Source organism: Brienomyrus brachyistius, unplaced genomic scaffold, assembly GCF_023856365.1.
Source record: "Brienomyrus brachyistius isolate T26 unplaced genomic scaffold, BBRACH_0.4 scaffold41, whole genome shotgun sequence".
NCBI lineage: Eukaryota > Metazoa > Chordata > Actinopteri > Osteoglossiformes > Mormyridae > Brienomyrus > Brienomyrus brachyistius.
In genome coordinates, this window is record NW_026042316.1 from 3,082,748 (window position 1) to 3,094,447 (window position 11,700).

Here is an 11,700-nt window from a genome sequence, read left to right on the forward strand (position 1 = left end):
TTACCTTTAGCCATTGCTATCCTACCTTATTCTATTCTATCATATCTTAGCCATTCATATGTTACCTTATTCTATTCCATCCTATCTTACCCATTCTAATCCTACCACATGCTATTCTATCTTACCTTAACCATTCCTATCCTACCTTATCCTATTCTATCTTACCTTCGCCATTCCTATCCTATCTTGGCCTATTCTATCATACCTTAGCCATTTTTATCCTACCTTATCTTATTCTATCTCATATTAGCCGTTCCTATACCACCTTATCCTATCATATCTTTGCCATTTTCATCATACCATATCCTATTCTTTCTTAGCTTACCCGTTGCTATCCTACCTAATGCTATCTTAGCCGTTCCTATCTTATACGATTCTATCATACCTCAGCTGTTCCAATCCTACGTTATATTATTTTATCTCATATTAGTCTTTCCTAACCAGCTTATTCTATAATATCTTAGCCGTTCCTATGCTACCTTATCCTGTTCTATCTTACCTTAGACATCCCTATGCTACCTTCTCCTATTCTATCTTACCTTTATCCATTCCTATCCTACCTTATCCTATCCTGTAATATCTTAGCTGTTCATATGCTACCACATCCTATTCTATCATACCTTAGCCATTCCTATCCTACCTTATCTTACTCTGTCTTATATTAGCCGTTCCAAACCAGCTAATTCCCTCATATCTTAGCCGTTCCTATACTACCTTATCCTATTTTATCATATCTTAGCCAATCTTATCCTACCACATCCTACTCTATCTTACCTTACCCGTTGCTATCGTACCAAATGCTATCTTAGCCGTTCCTATCTTATCCGATTATATCATACCTTAGCCGTTCCTAACCTACCTTATCCTATCTTAAACATTCTTATCCTACCACATCCTATTCTATCTTGCGCTAGTCATTACAATCCTACCTTATACTATTCTTTCTCATATTACTCTTTCCTAACCAGCTTATTCTATCATATCTTAGCCGTTCCTATGCTACCTTATCCTATATTATCATATCTTAGCCATTCTTAACCTACCACATCCTACTCTATCTTACTTTACCCGTTGCTATCCTACCAAATGCTATCTTAGCTGTTCCTATCTAATCCGATTATATCATTCCTTAGCCATTCCTAACCTACCTTATCCTATTCTTTTATATCTTAGCCGTTCCTATCCTATCTTATCCTATACTACACATTCTTATCCTACCACATCCTATTCTATCTTGCCCTAGTCATTCCAATCCTACCTTATACTATTCTATCTCATATTACTCTATCCTAACCAGCTTATTCTATCATATATTAGCCGCTCCTATGCTACCTTATCCAATTCTATCTTACCTTTAGCCATTGCTATCCTGCCTTATTCTATTCTATCATATCTTAGCCGTTCATATGCTACCTTATTCTATTCCATCCTATCTTACCCATTCTAATCCTACCACATGCTATTCTATCTTACAATTGGCATTCCTATTCTACCTTATCCTATTCTTTTATATCTTAGCCGTTCCTATCCTATCTTATCCTATACTACACATTCTTATCCTACCACATCCTATCCTATCTTACCTTAACCATTCCTATCCTACCTTATCCTATTCTATCTTACCTTAGCCATTCCTATCCTATCTTGGCCTATTCTATCATACCTTAGCCATTTTTATCCAACCTTATCTTATTCTATCTCATATTAGCCGTTCCAATACTAACTTATCCTATCATATCTTTGCCATTTTCATCCTACCACATCCTATTCTAACTTCGCGTACCCATTGCTATCCTACCTAATGATATCTTAGCCATGCCTGTCTTATACGTTTCTATCATACCTCAGCTGTTCCTATCAGACCTTATCCTATTCTATCGTATATTACTCTTTCCTAACCAGCTTATTCTATCATATCTTAGCCGTTCCTATGCTACCTTATCCTATATTATCATATCTTAGCCATTCTTAACCTACCACATCCTACTCTATCTTACTTTACCCGTTGCTATCCTACCAAATGCTATCTTAGCTGTTCCTATCTAATCCGATTATATCATTCCTTAGCCATTCCTAACCTACCTTATCCTATTCTTTTATATCTTAGCCGTTCCTATCCTATCTTATCCTATACTACACATTCTTATCCTACCACATCCTATTCTATCTTGCCCTAGTCATTCCAATCCTACCTTATACTATTCTATCTCATATTACTCTATCCTAACCAGCTTATTCTATCATATATTAGCCGCTCCTATGCTACCTTATCCAATTCTATCTTACCTTTAGCCATTGCTATCCTGCCTTATTCTATTCTATCATATCTTAGCCGTTCATATGCTACCTTATTCTATTCCATCCTATCTTACCCATTCTAATCCTACCACATGCTATTCTATCTTACAATTGGCATTCCTATTCTACCTTATCCTATTCTTTTATATCTTAGCCGTTCCTATCCTATCTTATCCTATACTACACATTCTTATCCTACCACATCCTATCCTATCTTACCTTAACCATTCCTATCCTACCTTATCCTATTCTATCTTACCTTAGCCATTCCTATCCTATCTTGGCCTATTCTATCATACCTTAGCCATTTTTATCCAACCTTATCTTATTCTATCTCATATTAGCCGTTCCAATACTACCTTATCCTATCATATCTTTGCCATTTTCATCCTACCACATCCTATTCTAACTTCGCGTACCCATTGCTATCCTACCTAATGATATCTTAGCCATGCCTGTCTTATACGTTTCTATCATACCTCAGCTGTTCCTATCAGACCTTATCCTATTCTATCTTATATTACTCTTTCCTAACCAGCTTATTCTATCATATCTTAGCCGTTCCTATGCTACCTTATCCTATTCTATCTTACCTTAGCCATTCCTATGCTACCTTCTCCTATTCTATCTTACCTTTATCCATTCCTATCCTACCTTATCCTATCCTGTAATATCTTAGCCGTTCATATGCAACCACATCCTATTCTATCATACCTTTATCCATTCCTATCCTACCTTATCCTATCCTGTAATATCTTAGCCGTTCATATGCAACCACATCCTATTCTATCTTACCTTTATCCATTCCTATCCTACCTTATCTTATTCTGTCTTATATTAGCCGTTCCAAACCAGCTTATTCCCTCATATCTTAACCGTTCTTATACTACCTTATCCTATTTTATCATATCTTAGCCATTCTTATCCTGCCACATCCTACTCTCTTACCTTACCCGTTGCTATCCTACCAAATGCTATCTTAGCCGTTCCTATCTCATCCGATTATATCATACCTTAGCCATTCCTAACCTACCTTATCCTATCTTACACATTCTTATCCTACCAAATCCTATTCTGTCTTGACCTAGTCATTCCAATCCTACGTTATACTATTCTATCTCATATTACTCTTTCCTAACCAGCTTATTCTATCATATCTTAGCCGTTCCTATGCTACCTTATCCAATTCTATCTTACCTTTAGCCATTGCTATCCTACCTTATTCTATTCTATCATATATTAGCCGTTCATATGCTACCTTATTCTATTCCATCCTATCGTACCCATTCTAATCCTACCACATGCTATTCTATCTTACAATTGGCATTCCTATTCTACCTTATCCTATTCTTTTATATCTTAGCCGTTCCTATCCTATCTTATCCTATACTACATATTCTTATCCTACCACATCCTAATCTATCTTGCCCTAGTCATTCCAATCCTACCTTATACTATTCTATCTCATATTACTCTATCCTAACCAGCTTATTCTATCATATATTAGCCGCTCCTATGCTACCTTATCCAATTCTATCTTACCTTTAGCCATTGCTATCCTGCCTTATTCTATTCTATCATATCTTAGCCGTTCATATGCTACCTTATTCTATTCCATCCTATCTTACCCATTCTAATCCTACCACATACTATTCTATCTTACAATTGGCATTCCTATTCTACCTTATCCTATTCTTTTATATCTTAGCCGTTCATATCCTATCTTATCCTATACTACACATTCTTATCCTACCACATCCTATTCTATCTTGCCCTAATCATTCCAATCCTACCTTATACTATTCTATCTCATATTACTCTATCCTAACCAGCTTATTCTATCATATATTAGCCACTCCTATGCTACCTTATCCAATTCTATCTTACCTTTAGCCATTGCTATCCTACCTTATTCTATTCAATCATATCTTAGCCATTCATATGCTACCTTATTCTATTCCATCCTATCTTACCCATTCTAATCCTACCACATGCTATTCTATCTTACAATTGGCATTCCTATTCTACCTTATCCTATTCTTTTATATCTTAGCCGTTCATATCCTATCTTATCCTACACTACACATTCTTATCCTACCACATCCTATTCTATCTTGCCCTAATCATTCCAATCCTACCTTATACTATTCTATCTCATATTACTCTATCCTAACCAGCTTATTCTATCATATCTTAGCCGTTCCTATGCTACCTTATCCAATTCTATCTTACCTTTAGCCATTGCTATCCTACCTTATTCTATTCTATCATATATTAGCCGTTCATATGCTACCTTATTCTATTCCATCCTATCGTACCCATTCTAATCCTACCACATGCTATTCTATCTTACAATTGGCATTCCTATTCTACCTTATCCTATTCTTTTATATCTTAGCCGTTCCTATCCTATCTTATCCTATACTACATATTCTTATCCTACCACATCCTAATCTATCTTGCCCTAGTCATTCCAATCCTACCTTATACTATTCTATCTCATATTACTCTATCCTAACCAGCTTATTCTATCATATATTAGCCGCTCCTATGCTACCTTATCCAATTCTATCTTACCTTTAGCCATTGCTATCCTACCTTATTCTATTCTATCATATCTTAGCCGTTCATATGCTACCTTATTTAATTCCATCCTATCTTACCCATTCTAATCCTACCACATGCTATTCTATCTTACAATTGGCATTCCTATTCTACCTTATCCTATTCTTTTATATCTTAGCCGTTCATATCCTATCTTATCCTATACTACACATTCTTATCCTACCACATCCTATTCTATCTTGCCCTAATCATTCCAATCCTACCTTATACTATTCTATCTCATATTACTCTATCCTAACCAGCTTATTCTATCATATATTAGCCACTCCTATGCTACCTTATCCAATTCTATCTTACCTTTAGCCATTGCTATCCTACCTTATTCTATTCAATCATATCTTAGCCATTCATATGCTACCTTATTCTATTCCATCCTATCTTACCCATTCTAATCCTACCACATGCTATTCTATCTTACAATTGGCATTCCTATTCTACCTTATCCTATTCTTTTATATTTTAGCCGTTCCTATCCTATCTTATCCTATCTTACACATTCTTATCCTACCACATCCTATTCTATCTTACGTTAACCATTCCTATCCTATCTTGGCCTATTCTATCATACCTTAGCCATTTTTATCCTACCTTATCTTATTCTATCTTATATTAGCCATTCCAAACTAGCTTATTCTATCATATCTTAGCCGTTCCTATAATACCTTATCCTACCCTATCTTTGCCCTTTTCATCCTACCACATCCTATTCTATCTTACCCTACCCGTTGCTATCCCACCTAATGCCATCTTAGCCGTTACTATCTTATCCGATTCTACCATACCTTAGCCGTTCACATACTACCTTATCCTATCTTACACATTCTTATCCTACCACATCCTATTCTATCTTACCTTAGTCATTCCTATCCTACCTTATACTATTCTATTTATATGACTCTTTCCTAACCAGCTTATTCTATCATATCATAGCCATTCCTATATTACGTTATCCTATTCTATCTTACCTTAGCCATTCCTATCCTACCTTGCCCTATTATATCATATCTTAGCCATTCTTATCCTACCACATCCTATTCTATCTTACCTTAGCCATTCCTATCCTATCTTGGCCTATTCTATCATACCTTGGCCATTCTTATCCTGCCTCATCTTATTCTGTCTTATATTAGCCGTTCGAAACCAGCTTATTCTATCATATTTTAGCCGTACCTATCCTACCTTATGTTATTCCATCATACCTTAGCCGTTCCTATCATACCTTATCCTATTCTATCTTATATTGGCCATTCTAAACCAACTTATTGTATCATAGCTTAGTCGTTCCTATACTACCTAATCCTTTTCTATCTTATTTTAGCAGTTCCAAACCAGCTTATTCTATCATATATTAGCCGCTCCTATGCTACCTTATCCAATTCTATCTTACCTTTAGCTACTGCTATCCTACCTTATTCTATTCTATCATATCTTAGCCGTTCATATGCTACCTTATTCTATTCCATCCGATCTTACCCATTCTAATCCTACCACATGCTATTCTATCTTACAATTGGCATTCCTATTCTACCTTATCCTATTCTTTTATATCTTAGCCGTTCCTATCCTATCTTATCCTATCCTACACATTCTTATCCTACCTCATCCTATCCTATCTTACCTTAACCATTCCTATCCTACCTTAGCATATTCTACCATATCTTACACGTTCCTTTCCTACCTCATCCTATTCCATCCTATCTTACCCATTCTAATCCTACCACATCCTATTCTATCTTACAATTGGCATTCCTATCCTACCTTATCCTATTCTATTATATCTTAGCCGTTCCTATCCTATCTTATCCTATCCTACACATTCTTATCCTACCACATCCTATCCTATCTTACCTTAACCATTCCTATCCTACCTTATCCTATTCTATCTTACCTTCGCCATTCCTATCCTATCTTGGCCTATTCTATCATACCTTAGCTATTTTTATCCTACCTTATTTTATTGTATCTCATATTAGCCGTTCCTATACCACCTTATCCTATCATATCTTTGCCATTTTCATCATACCATATCCTATTCTTTCTTAGCTTACCCGTTGCTATCCTACCTAATGCTATCTTAGCCGTTCCTATCTTATACGATTCTATCATACCTCAGCTGTTCCAATCCTACGTTATATTATTTTATCTCATATTAGTCTTTCCTAACCAGCTTATTCTATAATATCTTAGCCGTTCCTATGCTACCTTATCCTGTTCTATCTTACCTTAGACATCCCTATGCTACCTTCTCCTATTCTATCTTACCTTTATCCATTCCTATCCTACCTTATCCTATCCTGTAATATCTTAGCCGTTCATATGCTACCACATCCTATTCTATCATACCTTAGCCATTCCTATCCTACCTTATCTTATTCTGTCTTATATTAGCCGTTCCAAACCAGCTTATTCCCTCATATCTTAGCCGTTCCTATAATACCTTATCCTATTTTATCATATCTTAGCCATTCTTATCCTACCACATCCTACTCTATCTTACCTTACCCGTTGCTATCGTACCAAATGCTATCTTAGCCGTTCCTATCTTATCCGATTACATCATACCTTAGCCGTTCCTAACCTACCTTATCCTATCTTACACATTCTTATCCTACCACATCCTATTCTATCTTGCGCTAGTCATTACAATCCTACCTTATACTATTCTATCTCATATTACTCTTTCCTAACCAGCTTATTCTATCATATCTTAGCCGTTCCTATGCTACCTTATCCTATATTATCATATCTTAGCCATTCTTATCCTACCACATCCAACTCTATCTTACTTTACCCGTTGCTATCCTACCAAATGCTATCTTAGTTGTTCCTATCTAATCCGATTATATCATTCCTTAGCCATTCCTAACCTACCTTATCCTATTCTTTTATATCTTAGCCGTTCCTATCCTATCTTATCCTATACTACACATTCTTATCCTACCACATGCTATTGTATCTTGCCCTAGTCATTCCAATCCTACCTTATACTATTCTATCTCATATTACTCTATCCTAACCAGCTTATTCTATCATATATTAGCCGCTCCTATGCTACCTTATCCAATTCTATCTTACCTTTAGCCATTGCTATCCTACCTTATTCTATTCTATCATATCTTAGCCGTTCATACGCTACCTTATTCTATTCCATCCTATCTTACCCATTCTAATCCTACCACATGCTATTCTATCTTATAATTGGCATTCCTATCCTACCTTATCCTATTCTATTATATCTTAGCCGTTCCTCTCCTATCTTATCCTATACTACACATTCTTATCCTACCACATCCTATCCTATCTTACCTTAGCCATTCCTATCCTATCTTGGCCTATTCTATCATATCTTAGCCATTTTTATCCTACCTTATCTTATTCTATCTCATATTAGCCGTTCCTATACTACCTTATCCTATCATATCTTTGCCATTTTCATCCTACCACATCCTATTCTATCTTCGCGTACCCATTGCTATCCTACCTAATAATATCTTAGCCATGCCTGTCTTATACGTTTCTATCATACCTCAGCTGTTCCTATCATACCTCGTCCTATTCTATCTTATATTACTCTTTCCTAACCAGCTTATTCTTTTATATCTTAGCCGTTCCTATGCTACCTTATCCTATCCTATCTTACCTTAGCCATTCCTATGCTACCTTCTCCTATTCTATCTTACCTTTATCCATTCCTGTCCTACCTTATCCTATCCTATAATATCTTAGCCGTTCATATGCTACCACATCCTATTCTATCATACCTTAGCCATTCCTATCCTACCTTATCTTATTCTGTCTTATATTAGCCGTTCCAAACCAGCTTATTCTCTCATATCTTAACCGTTCCCATACTACCTTATCCTATTTTATCATATCTTAGCCATTCTTATCCTACCACATCCTACTCTCTTACCTTATCCGTTGCTATCCTACCAAATGCTATCTTAGCCGTTCCTATCCCATCCGATTATGTCATACCTTAGCCGTTCCTAACCTACTTTATCCTATCTTACACATTCTTATCCTACCACATCCTATTATATCTTGCCCAAGTCATTCCAATCCTACCTTATACTATTCTATCTCATATTATTCTTTGCTAACCAGCTAATTCTATCATATCTAAGCCATTCCTATGCTACCTTATCCAATTCTATCTTACCTTTAGCCATTGCTATCCTACCTTATTCTATTCTATCATATCTTAGCCGTTCATATGCTACCTTATTCTAATCCATCCGATCTTACCCATTCTAATCCTACCACATGTAATTCTATCTTACAATTGGCATTCCTATTCTACCTTATCCTATTCTTTTATATCTTAGCCGTTCCTAACCTATCTTATCCTATCCTACACATTCTTATCCTACCTCATCCTATCCTATCTTACCTTAACCATTCCTATCCTACCTTAGCATATTCTACCATATTTCACACGTTCCTTTCCTACCTCATCCTATTCCATCCTATCTTACCCATTCTAATCCTACCACATCCTATTCTATCTTACAATTGGCATTCCTATCCTACCTTATCCTATTCTATTATATCTTAGCCGTTCCTATCCTATCTTATCCTATCCTACACATTCTTATCCTACCACATCCCATCCTATCTTACCTTAACCATTCCTATCCTACCTTATCCTATTCTATCTTACCTTCGCCATTCCTATCCTATCTTGGCCTATTCTATCATACCTTAGCCATTTTTATCCTACCTTATCTTATTCTATCTCATATTAGCCGTTCCTATACCACCTTATCCTATCATATCTTTGCCATTTTCATCATACCATATCCTATTCTTTCTTAGCTTACCCGTTGCTATCCTACCTAATGCTATCTTAGCCGTTCCTATCTTATACGATTCTATCATACCTCAGCTGTTCCAATCCTACGTTATATTATTTTATCTCATATTAGTCTTTCCTAACCAGCTTATTCTATAATATCTTAGCCGTTCCTATGCTACCTTATCCTGTTCTATCTTACCTTAGACATCCCTATGCTACCTTCTCCTATTCTATCTTACCTTTATCCATTCCTATCCTACCTTATCCTATCCTGTAATATCTTAGCCGTTCATATGCTACCACATCCTATTCTATCATACCTTAGCCATTCCTATCCTACCTTATCTTATTCTGTCTTATATTAGCCGTTCCAAACCAGCTTATTCCCTCATATCTTAGCCGTTCCTATACTACCTTATCCTATTTTATCATATCTTAGCCATTCTTATCCTACCACATCCTACTCTATCTTACCTTACCCGTTGCAATCGTACCAAATGCTATCTTAGCCGTTCCTATCTTATCCGATTATATCATACCTTAGCCGTTCCTAACCTACCTTATCCTATCTTACACATTCTTATCCTACCACATCCTATTCTATCTTGCGCTAGTCATTACAATCCTACCTTATACTATTCTATCTCATATTACTCTTTCCTAACCAGCTTATTCTATCATATCTTAGCCGTTCCTATGCTACCTTATCCTATATTATCATATCTTAGCCATTCTTATCCTACCACATCCTACTCTATCTTACTTTACCCGTTGCTATCCTACCAAATGCTATGTTAGCTGTTCCTATCTAATCCGATTATATCATTCCTTAGCCATTCCTAACCTACCTTATCCTATTTTATCATATCTTAGCCATTCTTATCCTACCACATCCTACTCTATATTACCTTACCCGTTGCAATCGTACCAAATGCTATCTTAGCCGTTCCTATCTTATCCGATTATATCATACCTTAGCCGTTCCTAACCTACCTTATCCTATACTACACATTCTTATCCTACCACATCCTATTCTATCTTGCCCTAGTCATTCCAATCCTACCTTATACTATTCTATCTCATATTACTCTATCCTAACCAGCTTATTCTATCATATATTAGCCGCTCCTATGCTACCTTATCCAATTCTATCTTACCTTTAGCCATTCCTATCCTACCTTATCTTATTCTGTCTTATATTAGCCGTTCCAAACCAGCTTATTCCCTCATATCTTAGCCGTTCCTATACTACCTTATCCTATTTTATCATATCTTAGCCATTCTTATCCTACCACATCCTACTCTATCTTACCTTACCCGTTGCAATCGTACCAAATGCTATCTTAGCCGTTCCTATCTTATCCGATTATATCATACCTTAGCCGTTCCTAACCTACCTTATCCTATCTTACACATTCTTATCCTACCACATCCTATTCTATCTTGCGCTAGTCATTACAATCCTACCTTATACTATTCTATCTCATATTATTCTTTGCTAACCAGCTTATTCTATCATATCTAAGCCATTCCTATGCTACCTTATCCAATTCTATCTTACCTTTAGCCATTGCTATCCTACCTTATTCTATTCTATCATATCTTAGCCGTTCATATGCTACCTTATTCTAATCCATCCGATCTTACCCATTCTAATCCTACAACATGTAATTCTATCTTACAATTGGCATTCCTATTCTACCTTATCCTATTCTTTTATATCTTAGCCGTTCCTAACCTATCTTATCCTATCCTACACATTCTTATCCTACCTCATCCTATCCTATCTTACCTTAACCATTCCTATCCTACCTTAGCATATTCTACCATATTTTACACGTTCCTTTCCTACCTCATCCTATTCCATCCTATCTTACCCATTCTAATCCTACCACATCCTATTCTATCTTACAATTGGCATTCCTATCCTACCTTATCCTATTCTATTATATCTTAGCCGTTCCTATCCTATCTTATCC